Genomic DNA, 20,810 nt, shown 5'->3' on the forward strand with positions numbered 1-20,810 from the left:
GAGGTCTGATTTTAATTTTATTAATGAAGAAAAGAGAGGTCTAGCAGAGTTAGGGGCTGACCCAAGACCTTAGGGGTACCTAAGTGGTAGAGTTAGACAGGGGACCTAGGTCCCCTGTCTCCAAATCCAGAGTTATTCCCCAGCAATATGCTGCCTATGAGTGTTATGCAAAGTGCTTTCAAAGGCTTTGCATCTTTTAATCATGATAATAACTCCGCAAGGAAAAAGGTGAATGTATTGCTGTCTCCGTTTAATAGATGAAAAGCTAAGTTCACAAAGCCTTTTCCTACCAAAATTAGATGATGCCAGTCATAGGTACTATAGAAAGTTACACTTGATCCTATATCTGTTTCCGAGGCAAGGAGAAGGGCAAGGGACAAAAAAGAGGGAAAGATGGTGACTAACCCGTGGGGAAGCCACAGTGAAGAAGTATCCACTGAGGCAACTTAAGTTTGCTATGGTGCTGAAGGAATCACTTCTGCTGGGGAAGCCTCCAATGGGACAAAGTATTTCTAAAGATGAAGCCATCATTTGGGGCAGATGGGGGGTTAAGTAGAGAGGAACTCACCTGAGGTGAGGTCACTGGGGGGTGAGAAGGGGTTTGAAGCATGCTTCAGGTTGGTTCAATGGCAACCTCAAATTTAGATGACCAGGATAAAGTCCCAATTGCCATACCCTAGTTCTGGCTCTGTACATGAACACTTGACACTGTGAGCTTACTTTAGCTTCAAAGCATATGTACATATTACCATTCCTATTTTCTAAAGGTATACAAATGCCATTGTGATTAGCAAAATGCAAATATATTTAAAAGCTTCATGGCATTCAGAGTGTTCTTTTCTTGTTAAGTATTTTCTCAATTATCTGATAATAATCATAAAAATAACATCAAGTTGAAAGGGTTGTTGGGACAATTTTCTGCCTTAAAAGATGCCCCATTACTATAACTAGCTGGGAATCATAGGCTTAGCCCAACACCTTTACTTTCTAAGTGAGGGAAGCAAGGCTCAGAGAGATTATGACTTAAGACTTTTTTGATTGTCCGTCAGCTATGACAACCTGGAATTCTGTGATGTTATCTTGAGGCTTAGCTTTCCACAAGGATAGTCCCTTATCTGAGTACAAATTCTGATATGATTTATGAAAAAGAACAGGATGTAAAAAGGCTTACAGAGAACTGGTTCTTTGGAACAGATTTTTAAAAAGTGAGTGTTTGGAATATTTCCATACTTATAAACAGTGGGGGAGAGAGTGAACTTTTCCTTCTGAAGGCCAGGCACACAAAGTCATACACAAAGTTCAATTGTCTCAATTTATTCTTGAATCTTCTGAAGATTATAGAAGAAGAATCATCAAGCTATTTATTAGGTGATGTACATGCTCAAGGTCTGGAAATGACATTACAAATTCAGCCATGCTTGTCATGATATTAAAATTCATATCTAAACATTGAAATCTCCATGAAGGATGTACCTAGTGAGATGCACCTTCTCTAGTCTATGACTTTTATGACTTAAAAAATTAATTGTATTATGTATTTTTCCATGCAAACCCTTTAATTATTACTCAGATTACCTTCCACCTCCCTGCCCTTAAGTGGGTTCATTTGTTCTAGTTCATACAATCTATTCCAGCATCATGTAATGCAACATAAATAGTAGAAGAGGAGTCCTACTCACCAGTTCATTTTAATGCAGTTACTCATCAAGCGCAAGGGTCCGGAGAGCACTCCTGTTCCATAAATGCCCACTAGCAGCAACTTCTGGCCATGATTTAGCAGTTCTGGCTTCTTGAACTGAACTCTGTGTAACCACTCTGAACTTAGTGACTTTGTATAGCACACCTAGCTACCCTAGGCAGCTTCATCTGCAAGGTAAGCAAATCCTGATATGAGCTCAGGAGCCATAAAAAAGGCAGAGGAGATAATAGCAAACATAAATTATTAATTGGAAGAGAGATAGGAAAGGCTAGGCAAAATGGGTTGATAATACAAGAGTTATTCTGACTCAAAGCCAATACTAGAATCCACATAAAAGGAGACAGTTATGAAATAGCTATAAATACAAAGTTGTGAAATAGTTCTTATTGTGACATATTTGTGGTAATAAACACTTTACATTAAATTCCTAAGACACATCACAGTATGACATATAACGAATGCTAGGCTTGCATCCAAGAAGAGCCAAGTTCCAATCCTGCCTCTGACATGTCTCATTTATGTGACTCCCTCAGGATATCAGTATTTTATTGTGGACATATCTGTGCTCTCCTTGCACGGAGAGAGTTTCTGCTTTCCTTGCCCCTCATCCCTCTGCTGAGCAAATTATAGATCCTTTGCATGGGAAAGGCAAGAACATGGACTCTGGAGACAGATTATCTAAGCTTGTTCTTGACTTTTACCACTTGGCTAATTCATTTTGATTTTCTGAACTTTAGTCTTCTCCTCTCTACAAAAGGGTGTCATACTAAACATCTCAGACAGCACACAGGCAATGGAGCTGAATGATTCAAGCACTAGGCATGGAAGCAGGGAGACCTGGGTTCAAAGATCATCTCTGACATTAGATAAGCAACCCTTGGCAAGTCATCTTACCTCTATGTCTCTTAGCTATATCCCTAAGATTTATCTAAGTTTCCTTTTGTATAAAGTGAACAAATTGAACTAAATCACCTTTAAGATCCTTTCTAACTCTTAAATTTGTGATGTTATGATCTACTAAGTAATAAGTTTCCATCAGAGTTGATGTGGAAAATTTCCATTGTAGGAATTGACCCGATATTAATATAAATTCATTAAATTCGAGGGGGCTTATCTAGACTTGGTGTGTATAGGCCCCTTTCCGGAAAAAAAAAATGTGGAAATAAAATGTATAAACACTGAGGTATTCTATATATATTAACCACATACATAACTGTGTGGAGATATCTAGAGAAATATTTAAAAGAAAACTTTTTTGAAAAAGTCCACAAGAGTTGACATATATTATGTAGAGAAATCTTTCAGTCTATGATATAACACTTCTTTTTTTCCCTCTTTCTGAAAATCATCATAATGAATGAAATGTTCCAAATGTAAAACACTGTCTTGGGGGCAAGACCACAATCCCATGGTGGGTTCAAAGGGAGGGCACATACAACATACAACGGCAGAAATGAGCAGTTGCCTTTGGCAATAGCAGTGACAAAGCCTCCCTAGCAGCACTTATCTAGGGAAAATCCCTCCAAACACGCATGACCTAAAAAAAGAATGACATTTTGTAAAACATCTTTCACAACTGAAAAGTGGCACATGTGAACCTATCAAGTACATGTCAATGAAAGCTGTTCTCTAGGCTTTTTTTCTCAGATGGGATTCCAGCTTAAAGTACCCTGATTTGGAGAAGGAAAACAGCATCGTGGAGGGAGTGCTGGACTTGGATTCTAATTCTACCACGGAGACTTACTAGCAGTGTGAACCTTGGCAAGCCTCTGATTCTCAGTTTCCACATTTGTGAAAAAGGGATAACATCAGCTCTTACCTCACAGTTTGTAGGGATTCAGAAAATAAGACTTGTAGTCTAGAAGAAAAGAATCCATGAGAAAACCAATAGTAATCCTCACAGATAATGTGGATAAGTCATTCAGAAGGAAGAGGTCCTTTGCCTTCAGAAAGCTCCCTCAATCTCTGTATTCCCCACTATATGAGCTGCAAGCACCCTAGACAACTCCTCCATCTCTCTCCTACAAGTTGCATTTTTCATGTGGAGAGCTCTACTTTCCAAAGGGAGGTGGATAGTTAGGGAATTTTAAAGCTAGGTTGCTTAATGGATTGTTTCATGTTTACTGATTAATCAAAGATTTTAGAGGTACCTGAATTTCCAAGGTAATTTTCATACATGTTATACATGACCCCCTTTAGATTGGACTCATCAGAATTCTATCACCAAGCCTTTGTGTACAATCAGTTAAAGAAGCTTCAGTGGATACCAGGTGTTATCTAGATAATTTCCATCATTGTCAATCATCACCGAGTAAGAGCTTGATTAATGAGAATATTCAGGTAGTTCTGATTAGTGGGACCTTATGATTAACTAATGGGTAAATCCCAACCTATGATTTCAGTAGGGTGGAGAAGTCTTGATGTAGAAATTCCCTACACTATGTAGGTAATATTTCATCCATAACTCATAATGTTAGAGATTTGTCTGAAGCACTGTGAGTTTAAACAAGCACAGTTAGTACATCTGGTGGGCAGAATTTGAAGCTAGGGCTTCCTCAACTCCAAGCCGGGCTACAATGGCTCAAATAGGTTAGAATGGAGCAAGTGTCATTGCACTCAGTTCCATTTCAATATCATCCTTAGTTCTAAACATATGTTAATTTTGATTTTTGCTCTAACCCATACATAAGGTAATTGAATAAAATCTGGTTTTAGGATGATATCTGTGTTGGTTTCCTTTCTGCTAAGATACAGTAAAGATAAGACACTGATGAGTATCATATCCAAAGGCTTCCAACTTATGTTCCTGAAAGTATTCACGGTAAACAGGCATGAAAATTCAAATTATTACAAAACCCTTTATCCTTTTTTTTAATCGAAGCCAACTTTGAACATATCTGTCACCTTGTGTGCTCACCTTCACATTAAAGTTATTAAGAATAATGGCGTACTATGACTTAGATTGGCAGACACTACTGTTTTGGGGGGCAGAGGCAAGATTGCAGAGTAGAAAGATGTACACACTTTAGGTCTTCCCCCACAGCCCATAAAATACCAGTAAAGAAAGACTCTCAACAAATTCTAGAGTAGCAGAAGCCACAGAAAGATGGAGTGGAGGAGATTTCCAGCCCAGGGTGACCTGGAAGGCCGATGGGAAAGGTCTGTCCAAGCAGAGAAGAGCTCAGTCTAGTCTTTGCCCATGACTCTGGGAGGGGCACGACCAGAGCAGGCTTTGAGGATGAAATCCCCAGAAGCAGAAGCAGTTTGCAGATCCCTCAACCCACAGGCACCAAAGGTAAGTGAGAGGGCTTTTTCAACCTGAGCAAAAGGGAACAGAGTCCACCACTGGCCCTGGCCCAAGGCAATGGCAGAGGCTGGAAAGTGGAGGCTTCTGGAGGCCACAGCAGGCAGGCAGCAGTCAGCATCCATTGTTCCATTGTTGGAGTACTGAGCATAAAACCACTGGGGGAACTGAGCAGCTGATCTGAATTTCAGCCCCAAAGCACATTCCTGGGGTGAGCAGGAGCACTAGGATCCTCCTCTTGACAAAGGATTCAGAAGTCAAGTAACTGGCTGGGAAAATGCCCCCAAAAGAGAAAAAAATAAGACCATAGAAGGTTACTTTCTTGGTGAACAGGTATTTCCTTCCATCCTTTCTGATGAGGAAGAACAAAGCATACTGACAGAGGAAGTCAAGGCTTCTGCATCCAGTACCTCTAAAATGAATATACAATGGGCTCAGGCCATGGAAGAGCTTGAAAAGCAAGTCAACAGCTTGCTAAAGGAGACCCAAAAATGCTGAGGAAAATAACACCTTTACAAATAGGCTAACTCAATTGGAAAAAGAGGTCCAACAAGTCAATGAGGAGAAGAAGGCTTTCGAAAGTAGAATTAGCCTAATGGAAAAGGAGGTTCAAAAGGTCACTTAAGAAAATAGTTCTTTAAAAATGAGAGTAGAGTTCAGGGAATCTAATGAGTATATGATAAACCAAGAAGTTGTGAAACAAAATCAAAGGAATGAAAAAATAGAAGATAATGTGAAATATCTCATTGGAAAAACAACTGACCTGGAAAATAGATCCAGGAGAGGCAATTTAAAAATTATGGGACTATCTGAAACCCATGATCAACAAATGAGCTTAGACACCATCTTTCATGAAATCATCAAGGAAAACTGCCCTGATATTCTAGAACCAGAGGGCAAAATAAATATTGAAAGAATCCACCCATCACTTCCTGAAAGAGACCCTAAAAGAGAAACTCCTAGGAATATTGTGGCCCTTAATGTAGAAGCTGCCAGATTCTGTGTTATCTTGATTATATTTCCATAATATTCAAATTGTTTCTTTCTAGCTGCTTGCAATATTTTCTCCTTGACTTGGGAACTATGAAATTTGTCTGGAAAAGAAGCACAATACAGACCAGACACTCTCTCTCTCTCTCTCTCTCTCTCTCTCTCTCTCGCTGGCTCTGGCTCTGGCTCTCTCTCTGTCTCTGTCTCTGTCTCTGTCTCTCTCTCTCTCCAAAGAAGAGCAACTAACAATTCCTTTGTTCCTTCATTCTTCAAAAGATGAAGGAACCAAGAAGTTTAAAATTTTACTGTCAACCTGATTCTCACTAACAAAGAGGAATAGGTTGCTGAGTGCAAATAATTTGAGAAAAAGAGATTGTTTAAAGAGATGAGTGTAGATACACAGGTTACCAAAGGCAAACAAAGAATATGGAAACAAAATTATGTAATGGAAGATGAACATACAGCATGATATAGTCAAGTAAGAATGATGTCAGGAGTATAAAAGTAGAGAATAAACTGAGGCCAGCACAAAAAGGTAAGGATAATAGAAAGGGTTGGTGAGTTTTTTTTAATTGGTCTTTGTAATCTCGGAGAAAAGAAGAGGATCAAAAAAGGGATACAATGACAGCTTGATGTAGAGAGGACCATGGTCACAGATAACAAAGAGCAGGCTACTCAAATCTTGTTTTGCTTCTGTTTTCTCTGACAAGGAAAAGTAAACTGGGACTGGAAATGAAAAAATGGCCTATCAGAAGCTGGTACCCAAATAAGGTAGGAGATATTAAGGGAGTACCTATTTACCTTGAAGAGTTTAAGTGACCTGGCCTAGAAGAATGACATCACAAGATACTGAAAGAATAGGCAGCTATGGGCACTATGATGCTGACAGTGGTATTTTAAAGACTGAAAATAGGATACTGTGGGTTCCTTGAGAGCAGAGATTGTCTCTCCTTTCTCTCCGTATCACTACCACTCAGCACAATACTTGGCGGAGAAATCAATATAAAAGATAAAAATGGAAGAAAATACAATCTGACAGTAGAGGCAATGTTCCACAACCATATTGTTCTCCCTGTGGAAATAAGGGAAGGGGGTGCATTTTCTCGGTTCTTCTTAAGGGGCAATTTTAGACAGCATAATTATACAGAGATCTGTCTTTTTAAAAATTGTAACTGTGCTTTCCACTTACATTGTTGTGATTACTGTAAATAGTTTTTCTCATTTTGTTTACCTCATTATGATGCAAAACTTTGACATAAATATTTGAAAAGAGGCTATGGCAAAATATCCAAAAATTATTTATTATGACTCAGTTGAATTTATACCAGGAATCAATGATGGTTCAACACTAGGAAAACAATTGGCATCATTGATCATAATTGATCATAATCTCATATTGTGAGAACCAATAATTTCACCACATTTGGATGGACTAACAAAGCAGAAGTACTGTAACCACCTGGTGGCCTAATATAAGAAAGTTCGAACATCCTGTGTAAGGACACAGTAAGGCAGGTGAGATCCCGCGGTTTGTCTAAAAAGATAGTTTTCCACAATTGTAAAAGTATTGGTCTTTTCCCCTTGTTTCCTGCCTATACACAGGGGACTTTTTCTCATAATCAATCTTACCATTTACATTCCAAATTCTCCCCCTTTCTCCCTTGACCGAGGCCCTCTTTCTTCACCCTCCCTCTCTTGATAAATGTCTTACTTTCCATCCTAAGTTGCTACAGATTGCTGCTAATTGGCTGCATACTCTAAGTCGGCCTGAAAGATTATGAAAATCAAATCTGTACTCCAGAAAACAGAGTTTTTCATCAACGAGAGCAGATTCTTTAGTATGCTAATACAATTTTCCTCTCATACTGGCCATCTTTCTTTGACCCACAGTCACTGTATCCCCTGATGATAGAGACACCTCTCACAATCATATGAATAACAAAAACCAAATGATACATCAACAAGTGCAGAAAAAGCTGTCGATAAAAAATACTTATTTAAATTAAAAATGCTAAAAATCATAGACGAGGAAAAGTCTTTTAATATGATTAAAAGTGTATGTTTAAAATTAAGAGCTAGCATTTTCTCATTAAAAAAAAAAACAATGAAAGCTTTCCTAGTAAAGACAGGAGTAAATCAGGGCTGCTGGCCTGACCTCCTATTATTTGACATAGTAATAGAAATGTTAGCTATAACAAGAAGTTAAACATAATGAGTTATAAACATTTGTAAAGAGGAAACAAAATTATCCTTGTTTGCAGAAAAGAGAATGATTTACTTTGAAAACCCCAGGGGATCATCAAAGAAGCCAATTGGTACTATTAATAATTTCAATAAGATAGCAGGTCCTCATAGAAGGTCTTTATATGTGTTCATCCTTCATTGCTAAAGAAGACCATGCCATCAGAGAAATGATGACATGACTTGCACTTGAGTTTGTTTTGAGTGAGGGAGGGCTGTGCAGGTCACCAGCCTCACTTCTCCTCCAGAGCCATCTGGATCCAGTGACCAGATATTCATCAGGATGACTGGAGATGACCCAGGATGAGGCAATTGGGGGTAAGTGACTTGCCCAAGGTCACACAGCCAGTGAATGTCAAGTGTCTGAGTGAGATTTGAACTCAGGTCCTCCTGACTCCTGCACTGGTGCTCTATCCACTGCACCACCTAGCTGCCCAGAAGGTCTTTAGACAGAGGCTGGATAACCAGTTATTGGGCATGATGAAGAGAAATACCTTTTCAGGTTCAGGTTACAGTTTAACTGGATGGCTGCCAAGACCACGTTCAACTCTAAAATTCCATAAATTCACAAAAAAAATACCAATAAACAAAAAGAAACCAGCATTTCTCCATTGTAATAAAATCCAGGCAGATGTGTTATCTAAGTGCTTGCCCAAGTCACTGATAAAAGAGTAATGAAACGGAAGAACCCTCTAAGCAGAGCATGGAAATCTTTTCTTTTTATATGAAGGGTTGCAGTTAATTGAGAATCTACTTTATAGAAACTTCCTACTGATCTAAGAGGGTCAAGGCATTTTAACCAATGGTCATACTTACTATGTGACTACCACTATGGGACCACCCACTCACTAGGCAGTCAATCAAAAATGAATTAAATAAAATACAAGAGAAACACTGGGCTCTTGGACATGGTTCTTTAAAAGAAGTCATAATCTTACTGTGGAGATAAAGCACATATGAAACAGTAAGACTGGGATATTGGGGCAAATTTCTGGGAGGACATGGTCAAGAGTCTCAAAGGATGGTTAGGCATGGAAGGGTTGTTGTCTGAAACACCCATATCAATGGGATGACAGATTCTGCGGAACAGTAGAAGGTGAGGACCAGAAGAAAACTGGGCTACCCTCTGCTATTTCCAATGCTACGTAGATGCTACAACCCACTGATCAGATTACATTTACAGTCACAAAAATTAGCAAAATACTTTATCAGCTTTGCTGATAAATCCAAGTTGGGCCAAAATAAAAATGGAAAAAATAATTATGAGTTTGGACTTTAGCAGCAGACAAAACTATTTTTATCATATCTTTCCTCAAAAGTGAGCTAACTGATACAAGTATGTCATTAAAGTGAGGTGACAACAATCCAGGTGAACTTGGACACAAGAATTTCCTGCCTCCTTTATACAAAAACCCAGTCGGAGGCCTTGGAAACCCTGCAACTGTCTTTTCCTTAGAGAGTGTGAGCACATCACCGTAACCTTGCTGAGTGCAAGAAGAATTCAAAATTCACAGCAAGCTTAATTTTATTCATTTATGTCGATGTGATTAAAACATTGCTTAATCCTAAAATGCAACTACATAAATTGGAGTTTAGCATAAAACACTGAAGAATCTGAAATATAAATATAAAGTCAGGGTGCTTTGAAAATTGATTTTTTGCACTACAATGACTATGGGGAAAAACTGAATATGGGAAGATCTGGTTTGAGAAATACAGTGAGATTTTTATTACAATGAGACAGAGATGGGCCCATATTGTAATCAGCTTAATGCTCTGGAACGGCTGTTGAAGAGAGAGATTTGATTTATTTTTACAGAAACATAAATTTTAAAAAGAAAACAGCATGACACAAGCCAGTCTCTTGATAAGAACTCATTTCTCTGTCATCACACACTTCTCCACAGCAGTAAGGGCTTCATAACGGAGAGACAGATCTAATGTCATTCTGACCTTCTCACTGCCTGTGTACTCACTCCCTACTTCCTTCCCCCCACTCCACCCCAGGACTGGCTTGAAATTCAGTTTCTGAGAATGCATGTCTGGTTGACCAAAGAATGCAATTCGAGACCAGTCACCATCAGATAGAAAATGTTTCATTTTGGCTATGTATTTAAGTAGCATTTTAAAAAATCATCGAAAAAATATGAAGAACAGTGTATCTAGATGGGGACACTGGTGGTTTTTCCATAGCAAAATGTTTAGCTCTTCTCTGAGAAGGGAAGGTTCTCATTCATTCATTCATTCATTCATTCATTCATTCATTTATTCATTCATTCATTCAACAATCATTTAAGTGTCTAAGATCCTCCAGCTGCTGTGACTGCTACTAGTCATTAAGAGGCGAAAACAAAACAATCCCTAGCCTCCAGGAACTTACATTCTGAAACACCCATATCACACATAGAAAACAGCTGTAAACCACAGACAAAAGAATTTCAAGTAAGGGTGGGGATTAGCAACTGAAGGGTTCAGGAAAGATCTTATATTAGGAGCCAGAATTAGAAATAAGCTTGGAAGGAAGTTAAGGGTTCTAAGAGGCAGCGCTGAGGAGGAAACTTCATGACTGACTTACAAGTGAGTCACCTTTAGTACTTGGGAGGAGAAAAGAAATATTAGGAAGCCAAGTTAACATATCTTGCCCCTAACAGTTAATGATGTTCATTTGTTTTCAGAGGCCAACTCAAGATAAAGTGATTACCTCCTATACATGGCCTTTCTTGATGCCCACTCTGGTCAGTTTCTACTTAGGGCAGCCATGTATGATATACATGATCTATGCTTTGTTTTATCATAAAAGACAGAGTAGTAAAAGTAGTAAGAGTCAATAAAAACTTGACTTTGAAATCCACTGAGAGACTTTGGACAAGTCACTTCTCTGAGCTTCCATTTCCTTACCTGTAAAACCAGTGGGGTAGACTAGATGAGTTCTGAAGACCTTTCCAGCTCTAAAGCTAAGATCCTCCCAAACTCAAGGCCCAGGCACCTAGGCCTAAATCATACCATGAAGCCCTTTGTCCCTTTCTCCCCAATACACAGGGCAGTGTCTTAATAAGAGATGTGAAATAAAGATGATAGTCATCATCATATAAAGAGATATCAACTTAAATATGTAAACTTAAAGCGAATTTGGCTTGTGTGAGCATTACTCTAGTGATTTCATTAAAACATAAAATACAGTCCTCCCACTGAAACATAGGCATCACTAGATGAAAATCAGCAGTTTTGCAGTAGTCAATAAGGCCTGCTCTAGACATTTAAAAAACCATTAGGGTTACCATCAGAGTCTTTGTGGGAATCACAAGGGACCATTAATAGAACTACTCCTAGAGAAATTATAGCCACTCTGGGGATGCTGGTTTATAGGACCTCCTGGACTGATTAAAATGCCCTCTGGAGAATAGCTTCCATGTGAGATAAATGACCCCTTCCAGGGTAGCAAATAAGTACCTGGCTACTGAGAAACTAGCCACAAATCATGTTTTGCTTGTCCTAGAATGAGATTGAATCCAATAAATACAAGTGTGCAAGAAGGCCCCAGTATTCCATCCCACTCCAAAGATACAGCTATACCTGGGGATATTCGTTTAGGATAAGTTAAGGGGAAAGAGGAGAATCTCTTCTTTGACCCTCTGCTCTTCTTCCTCCTTTCTTATAGTGGAGAATGAACTTGTATAAGTCTGTATGAGCAAGGCTTTTGACAATTTGGAGTAGGGCATGAGGCACAGAAGGAATAAACAATCACCACACTGTGCACCTCCAAAGCCACATGGTCAGGGAGGAGGTAAAGACGGGACAGATACAATGCTCATATTTGGCTAGGTACAGACCCTCTTTAATCAATTAGATACCTACTCACTTCAAAGGACCACAGTATTTCAAGCTGGAATGGGCAAAGTCACAAAAAGTAAGCTTCAGAGACAAGACCTTAGCAGATAAAGATGGGGCTGACAGTGGGGGTGAGGTTGAGGAGAGAAAGAAGTCTTTCTAGGCCTACGAACAGCATCAGGAAACAATGAGATGGAAGAAATCAGGACGAGAATGGGAGAATATTCCAATCTAACTGCAACACTAGATACATGAAAGTGAGGAGTAGAAGATAAGTATAAAAAGGAAGAGAGATGGTAGAAGAGACTGAATACCAGGATGAGAATTCATACTTTATCCAGCAGACAATGAGGTATATGCATGTGCTACCGAGATACATCAAAAGGCAGGCTTGAGAAGTGATATCTGCTCATTCATTCAACAACTATTTCTTAGTGTTCAAAGAATACTCTTCTCCATGGAATGGGCCTTTGGATCAGGCTTTTTTTACATGGCAGGAATCACATTGTTGTGTTGTAATCCTGCCTTTTCCAATTACAATCACATCCTCAGTAGACAGATTGTGGCATTTGGAGTTTGGAAGCTTCAGAGACCAAAGTCCATCTTAACAGACTTAGTCACTGGGTAACTGGGTAAGTCATCTAACTTCTCTGGGTCTCAATTCCTCATTTATAAAATGGAGATAATAACAGGACCTACTCAGCAGCACTAACACGGAAGCAGAGGGTAATAAAAGCTAACCTGTTTGGTGAACCTTAGAGCAGAGGCGTCAAACTTACATGCAGGTTTACAGCAATACTGAATGTCACCTATCTTAACCAGACTAAAATTTAATTAAGAGATGTTTAGCAAAATATAGATACAAGAAATGATGGATTATGTTAACATATGGCTTTCTAAGTCAATATGGGGTTCAGTGGACCCTGCTTCTAGTTGAGTTAGACAATGCTTCCTTAGAGCATTATACATGCAGAGAGGGAACCAGGTTGGGACTGGACCCAAGATTTCACTGCTATAAGGAACTCCCAAGTTTGGAAGTTTCCTTTACCAAGAAGATACATGTTCTCACTAAAACTTATCTTAGAAAGTTACCTAAACTGCAGAGTCGCACCAAAACAGATTACAATGTAACTGAGAAATGTTTTGAAAAATAAATAAAAATACAATACAATGAAGATATTATGAACTTGTAATTTTCTTTATTTTCCCTTTCTTTTATTTAATATTTTATTTTTTACCCATTTACATGTAAAAACAATTTTTAAGTTATGTTTTTAAAAATTTTGAGTTCCAAATTTTCTCCTTCCCTTCTTCCCGACGTATTAGTCAATCTGATATGTGTGGGTGGTATCCCAGAGTTGTTTTAATTTGCATTTCTCTAATCCATAGTGATTTAGAGCATTTTTTCATATGACTAAGGATAGCTTTGATCTTTTTTTTTTTAGTCAGAACACCTCCTGTCCATATCCTTTGTCCATTTATCAATTAGGGAATGATGCTTATTTTTGTAAATTTGACTCAATTCTCTAACAAAAGAAACTTGCTATAATTTTTTTCACAGTTATGATTACTAACTGTACTTCCTTGCAACCAATTTCCCCCTATCTATCCTACTCTCTTTCCTTTCACCCTGTCCATTCTCAAAAGTGTTTTGCTTCTGATTACTTCCTTCCTCAATCTGCCCTCTCTTCTATCACCCCACACCCTTACTCTTATTTCCTTCCCCTCCTACTTTCCTGTAGGGTAAGACAGATTTCTAAGTCCAACTGAATGGGTATGTTGCTCCCTCCTTGAGTCAATTCTGCTGGGAGTAAAGTACATGTGCTCTCTCCCTCCCTCATATTCCCTTCCACTGTAAAAGTTCTTTCCAACTTCTTTTATGTGGGATAATTTACCCTATCCTCTCTCTTTCCCCTTCTCCCAGTGCATTTATCTTTCTCACCTTTTAATTTTATAGTTTTAGATATTCAGCCCAACATATTCAATTCACACCAATGCTCTCTGCTTTCTAACTGCCCTAATAAGAAAGTTCTTAGGAGTCACAAGTATATTTTTCCAAATAGGAATATAAACAATTTAATCTTATTGTATCCCTTATAATTTCTCTTTCATGTTTACCTTTTTATTCTTCTATGGAATCTTATATTTGAATGCCAACTTTTATATTCAGTTCTGGGCTTTTCACCAGGAATGCTTGCAAGTGCTCTGTTTCACTGAATATCCATTTTCCCCTGGAAGGATTATACTCAATTTTGCTGGGTAGTTGATTCTTGCTTGTAATAGTAGCTCCTTTGCCCTCCAGATTATCATATTCCAAGCGCTCTGATCCTTTAATGTAGAAGCTGCTAAATCTTGTGTTATCCTGACTGAGGTTCCATTGTATTTGAATTATTTCTTTCTGGCTACTTGAAGTATTTTCTCTTTGACCTAAGAGTTCTAGAATTTGACTACAATATTCCTGGAAATTTTCATTTTGGGATCTCTTTCAGGAAGTGCTCAGTAGAGTCTTTCATTTTTTATTTTGCCCTCAGGTTCTAGAATATGAGGGCAGTTTTTCTTGACAATTTCTTGAAAGATGATATCAAGGTTCCTTTTGTGATCATGGCTCTCAGGTAGTACAATAATTCTTAAATTATCTCTCCTGGATCTATTTTTCAGGTCAGTTGTTTTTCCAATGAAATATTTCACAAATTCTTCTATTTTCCCATTCTTTTGACATTGTTTTATTGTTTCTTGGTATCTCATGAAGTCATTAGCTTCCACTTGCCCAATTCTAATTTTAAGAAATTATTTTCTTCATCAAGCTTTTTCATTTGACCAATTCAACTTTTTAAGGCATTCTTATCTCCACTGGACTTTTGTGCCTCCTTAACCATTTGGCCTATTCTGTTTTTTTAAAGTGTTATTTTCTTCAGTAATTTTTGTGTCTCCTTTACCAAGCTGTTGATACTTTTTTTCGTGATTTTCTTGCATTATTCTCATTTATTTACCCAATTTTCCCTGTACCTCTCTCATTTGATTTTCAAAATCCATATTGAGCTCTTCCAGGAATTTTTTGGGGTCTGATACCATTTGTAATTTTCTAGGTCAGCATAAGAGATCTAGTTTCTATCTGTGTTTGTCCAAGAACACTGAGAGGTTAAGGGAATTTTGCAGGCACGCAGCCAGTACATGTCCAACATAAATCCTGATTTTAAGGCCACTCCTTATTATACCATGGTGCCCAACTATCATAATTTTTAGTTTTGGTAACTTTTTTATCTCAATTTGGGACAAATATTCTACTTTCTACATTTCTGATTCCAATTAGATGAGTCTGTGATACAAAGATGGCACCCTACTACCAGTATTCTTTACTCCTTACCACTGTAACTTCATTTGGTCTCCTGATTCTTGTTACAGTTTCACCACTTCATCTTCCCACATACTTTAGCACCCTGTCCCTTGGCAACAGCCCAAGGGACATGGGAAGCACCTTGACAATTTGGGCAGACAAAGATCTAGTGCTGGTTGTTCCTGTTCTAGGTTCATGTATGCAGAGCCTCTATCTTTGTTTTCCCAGAGCAAGTTTTGGATGAACAAAGACCCACTCTTCTCCACATCTGGGTCACTTGTCTCACCCAGTTCTAATGAGAAAATGAGGCCTCAAATTCAAAATACTTCTCTAAGATCCAAATTCATCATTTCCAGAAACTGGAGTGTGATCTAGAAAGTAGGGAGGAGTATCTCATGATGAAATATGGGAACCTATGAAGACATTCTGAAATTGTAGAATATTAGGGCCCTTTCAGGAAAGTAAGGACAACAAGAACTTAAATGATGCATTCAACACAACACAATTAGTGAGTGGCAACATCATACATCTCTTTCAAGCTTAAACCAGATTCCTCAAGAACAGAGCACACTTATGGTGGAGGCAATATGGTATAGTAGTAAAGTATTGGACCTGAAGTCAGGAAGTATCTGGGTATGTATTCTACCTCTGAGACGTATCAGCTGTGTGAGCACAGTAAGTCATATCAGAACCTTGATTTTCTCTTCTGTAAAACTGAGATAATAATACTGCAGCATTTATTTCATAGAAGTATTGTGAAGTTCAAATGAGTAACCAGATCAGCAATTCTTTATAGCTATCCCTTATTACCAGAGGACTTACAGGAAAGTTAGGCCCTTGTAGAGCTCTGGTTTATAATATCAGTCAATAAACTTTAGTTTCATTGCAGTAAATTTGGCCCCGTACGACTAGAAACATGACCACAGATAGGATTTAGAGCTTAGGAAGGGACTTTGGATATGATAGAGTCCAAGCCTTTCGTTTTCTAGTTGCAGAAAAAAATGAGGCATAGTGAAGAAGGTGCCTTGACCAAAGTCACTGTGATAATAAGAGTATTTGAACTCAGATCTCCAGGCTCTAAAAACAATGTTCTTCCCACAGTGCTGCACTGCCTCCCTTCCCAAAGATCTTTAAAAACTTCTGGCTAATAGTATGTATAGTGGGACTACTATTTCACTTTTGTGTACTCCTAAAGAAACACCAGGAAGGGAGCACCAGAAGGTCAAGGGAGATCTTACCAATGCAATCTGTGTACAATAATATATAATCACAAATCGTTACTCCCCAGCCCAAATAGCACATAACTCAGGAAATGTTTTCAAATGTTTCATTCTCAAGGAAAAAACAATTCAGACTCAAAGGTTTGTCAAAGAATTCATGAATCAGCCATTTGAAGGTGAAACTAACCTCAAATGGAAGATGTTTTTCTTAAATATTTACCAGGCAAAGCAAGAGGTTACAGAAGGGTGATCTACAGACACCATCATCAGTATTCATATGTTTTCTCTTAGAAAAATAAGATAAAAATGAGAGCATATATCAATAACAGTTTCAGACACATTCCATTTTTCATTTACTTCTACCAGGAAACAGGTTTGGTAAAGACTTCTGGAAAAAGCTTTAAAATTTCTCGCTAGCAAGACCCTGGAAAGTAGGCTTCGTGATCTCCCCCTCACACGTACCCTCCAAAAGGCAGTTTTACCATCTACCTAGTCTATGAACTTGAGAAACTCCACTTCCCCTGAAGGGCTTTGGGAAAATGTCTGCTGCCTTTCACCTCCTGGGAATTAGCTCCTGTTTGTAACACACTTATGGGAGAGCCTCCCAAAGCAGTAATCTAGGAGAGATTAGTTGAATCACTTCCACTCAGTAAAGAAGCCATGGAAAAAGCAAACCTCTAACATTTTCAATTTAATCCAATAGTTGAACAAATTCCTGGTAAGTGGCTACAGGATTTCATGACATGTCTACCTTCTTTTTCCAATGCAATGCAATCATCATTTCTTATGTATTTACTATGTGCCAGACACTGTGGGAAGCACTGGGGATTCAAAGACAGAAACAAAGTTATCTATATCCTGAAAGATCTGACATTCATGGCAGGAGCAACAAGGACTCATTAGCAAATATAAAACATATTGAATACAAGTGAGAGGCACTTTTTTCTTAAAATGAAAACAAGAGAGATCTATGGTTTCATGCATGATTATCATCTAGTCTTGGACTATTTGAATGGATTTGATTATGATTTTTCATCTTACTTTCTCCCTTTTTTTTCCTTCCTTCCTCCTTCCCTCCCTCCCTCCTTCCCTTCCTCGGGGTCAATCTGCCTATCTTACTAGGACTGGAAGTACAATGGCCAGTCAAGTCTATCCCAGTATTGATTGAATTGGGAACCTTTACCTGGTGCATTTCTGACCCAAAATGGTTAACGTCTCCCTTGGGTAACCTGTCCTTCCCAACTCCCCCCCCCCCACAATATTGGTGCCAGACTTAGAGCCATCATCCAATTGGTTTAGCCTACTTAGTTCAGAAATACCAAGCTCAGCCATTTCAACAGTGTCAGCCTCTATTAGTAGCAGGTGCAATAGGCATGTGCTACCAAGGTTACCGAGTTTTGAAACACTAATGTCACCCTCTCTTTTCTTTTAAAAAAGATGCAAATATAAATAAATATTCATAAGCTGTTAAATTTATGATTTATAAAAAGACAAACTGACCATGACAGCTACAGCTGCCTACAAAATCACAGGATCATAGACTTAGAATTGGAAAGACTCTTAGAAGGCACTGAGTCTAACTTGTTCATTTTACAGATGTTGAAACTGAGAGTGAGAGAGATTAAGCCAGCAAGTATCTGAGCATGGATATGAAGTCAGCTTTTCCTGACTAATCTCTTTTCTTGATCCACTGTACCTCCTAGTTACTTAAGTCTTTATGTCTTGTACCTAACCTGATTCCAGAATCCTGGCAGAGAAACCAGGTGATAATTTTCAGAGAGCCTTCTACATGCCCAGAGAGTTATTTTTACAATCCTTTCTCACTGACCCAGAAGCAACATGGTAGAGTGAATAGAGAGTTGGACTGGGAAGCAAAGAGATGTAGGTTCAGGTCTCACCTCTGATACATACAGACTACAGGACTTTGAACAAGTCATTCAGTGCTGTAGGGGGCAGCTAAGTGGTGCAGTGGTTAGAGCACCAGAGCAGGAGTCAGGAGGACCTGAGTTCAAATCTCACCTCAGATACTTGACACTCACTAGCTGTGTGACCTTGGGCAAGTCACTTAAGCCCAATTACCTCATCCTAGGTCATCTCCAGTCATCCTGATGAATATCTGGTCATTGGATTCAGATGGCTCTGGAGGAGAAGTGAGGCTGGTGACCTACACAGTCCCCTCTCACTCAAAACAAAGTCAAGTGCAAGTCATGTCATCATTTCTCTGATTTTCTTTGGTGACGAAGGACGAACACACACAGTGCTGTAGGCCACTGGTATCAAACCCAAATAGAAATAGGAACCCCTAATCCATACATATAGATCTGTAGGGGCCACATATTGATGTAGTTTTAAAATGTAATTCTATTTATGTTGTATTTCATTCTTATTTATTTTGTTAAATATTTCTCAAACATATTTCAATCTGTTGTGCCATAACAGATGGCAAGTAGCATTTGACACCTCTACTCTGGGCAATTTTCAAAGTTTCTAAGTTGCAGAGATCATACTGCCCTGATATTAGAAAGTAAGTTCCTTGCCAGGAGCTCCTAATACCCAGGAAATCAAAGATGCAATCTCTAGCTTCACCTCAACCTGCTCAGCAAATGCCTCATTTTTTATCATAATCTTTATCCCCCACTATCTTATACAGCTTCCTGGTCAAACTAAGCAAACAGAATCTTTTTCTTACAAAAATAAAAACAATAAAGTGAGGCATGGAGTGAAGGTGGCAGATTAAAGGCAACTCAATTGAATCCTCTCAACATTCTTCTCCAAATAACTTTAAATGATGCCCCAAATCAAAATTTGAACTGGCAGAGCCAACAAAAAGTCAGGGTGAGACATTTATTCCTGATCTAAGAATACCTAAGATGTTGGCAGGAAAATTTTGTGACAACAGGCTATGAGCCAGTCCAAGCTTCCCCCTCCTCACTGCCGCCTACCCACCATACATAGCAGCAGCAACAGTGTTGGGAGCTCTCAGCCCTGAGATGGTATGGGTGTCAGACAACTGATTAGAAAGAGAATACCAGGAGCCCTTTGCTGCCACTGGATACAAATGGCATTGATTGGTAACTATTCCCTATATGCAGTTCCAGGGAAGAGAGAAGCACTAGGGGTCAGTCACAAGGGATCAGGTTCCTTGGTTTCACTTCCAAATCAAAGAGAGTGCTAGAACTTATGGATACAGTAAAGAACAGCTTGTAGATCAAGAAAGCAATGGCCACATCTCTCTCAGGATCACACAACTATGGATGCACCAAAAACTTGCAGATCCCCAGAACTAGCTCTGAAATTAGCAGAACAAAAAAGCCTAGAGCTTGGCATAGTGCCTCCTCACCAACGTGAGCAGAGCCCAACTTTAACATAAAGTTCAAAGTCAAGAAATAGACTGGAAAAGATGAGCAAACAACAACAAAAAATTTGACCATAAAAAGATATACGGTGGCAGAGAAGACCAAAAGATAAACTCAGAAGAAGGAAACAATGAGAAAACATCTACAACCAAAGCCTCACATAAAAATGTTAACTGGAACCAAATCCAAGAAGAACTCCTGGATGAGTTAAAGAAAGAAATAAGAGTAGGAGAGGAAAAACTGAGAAAAGAAATGAAAGTCATGAAAGGGAATTATGAAAAGAAAATTCACAGCTTGGTAAAAGAGGCACAAAAATTCACTGAGGAGAACTCCTTTAAAAAATAGAATTGGCCAAATAGAAAAAGAAATATAAAATCTCACTGAAGAAAATAATTCCTTAAAATTAGAATTGGGCAAATGGAAGCCAATAACTCCATGAAACATCAAAAAATAATAAAATAAAGTCAAAAGAATGAAAAAATAGAAGAAAATGTAAAATATCTCATCAGAAAAACAACTGATCAGAAAGTGGATCAAGGAGAATTAATTTAAGAATTATTGGACTACCTGAAAGCTGTGATCACTGAAAACACCTAGACATTATATTTCAAGAAACTATCAAGTAAAACTGACCTGCTATCTTAGATCTAGAGAGTCAAATATAAATGAAAAGAATACACCAATCACTATTTAGAAAAGATCCCAAAATGAAAACTCCCAGGAATATTATAGCCAAATTCCAGAGCTTCCATGTTAAAGAGAAAAATTCATTAAGCAGCCAGAAAGAAGCAATTCAAATATTGTGGAGATGTAGTCAGGATCACAAAAGATTTAGTGG

The 20,810-nt window shown here is 38.4% G+C and overlaps 1 long non-coding RNA gene across 1 annotated transcript in view; it reads right to left on the bottom strand.

Moving 5' to 3' along the window:
- LOC140515596 (uncharacterized) overlaps positions 1-20,810 on the bottom strand; it is a 104,772-nt gene that overhangs the window by 24,200 nt on the left and 59,762 nt on the right. Inside the window, exon 3 of the long non-coding RNA XR_011971096.1 lies at positions 1,680-1,866. This is a non-coding gene — a long non-coding RNA (uncharacterized lncRNA). The remainder of the gene's footprint in view (positions 1-1,679; positions 1,867-20,810) is intronic.

The sequence above is a fragment of the Notamacropus eugenii genome, chromosome X (assembly GCF_028372415.1).
Source record: "Notamacropus eugenii isolate mMacEug1 chromosome X, mMacEug1.pri_v2, whole genome shotgun sequence".
Classification (NCBI taxonomy): domain Eukaryota; kingdom Metazoa; phylum Chordata; class Mammalia; order Diprotodontia; family Macropodidae; genus Notamacropus; species Notamacropus eugenii.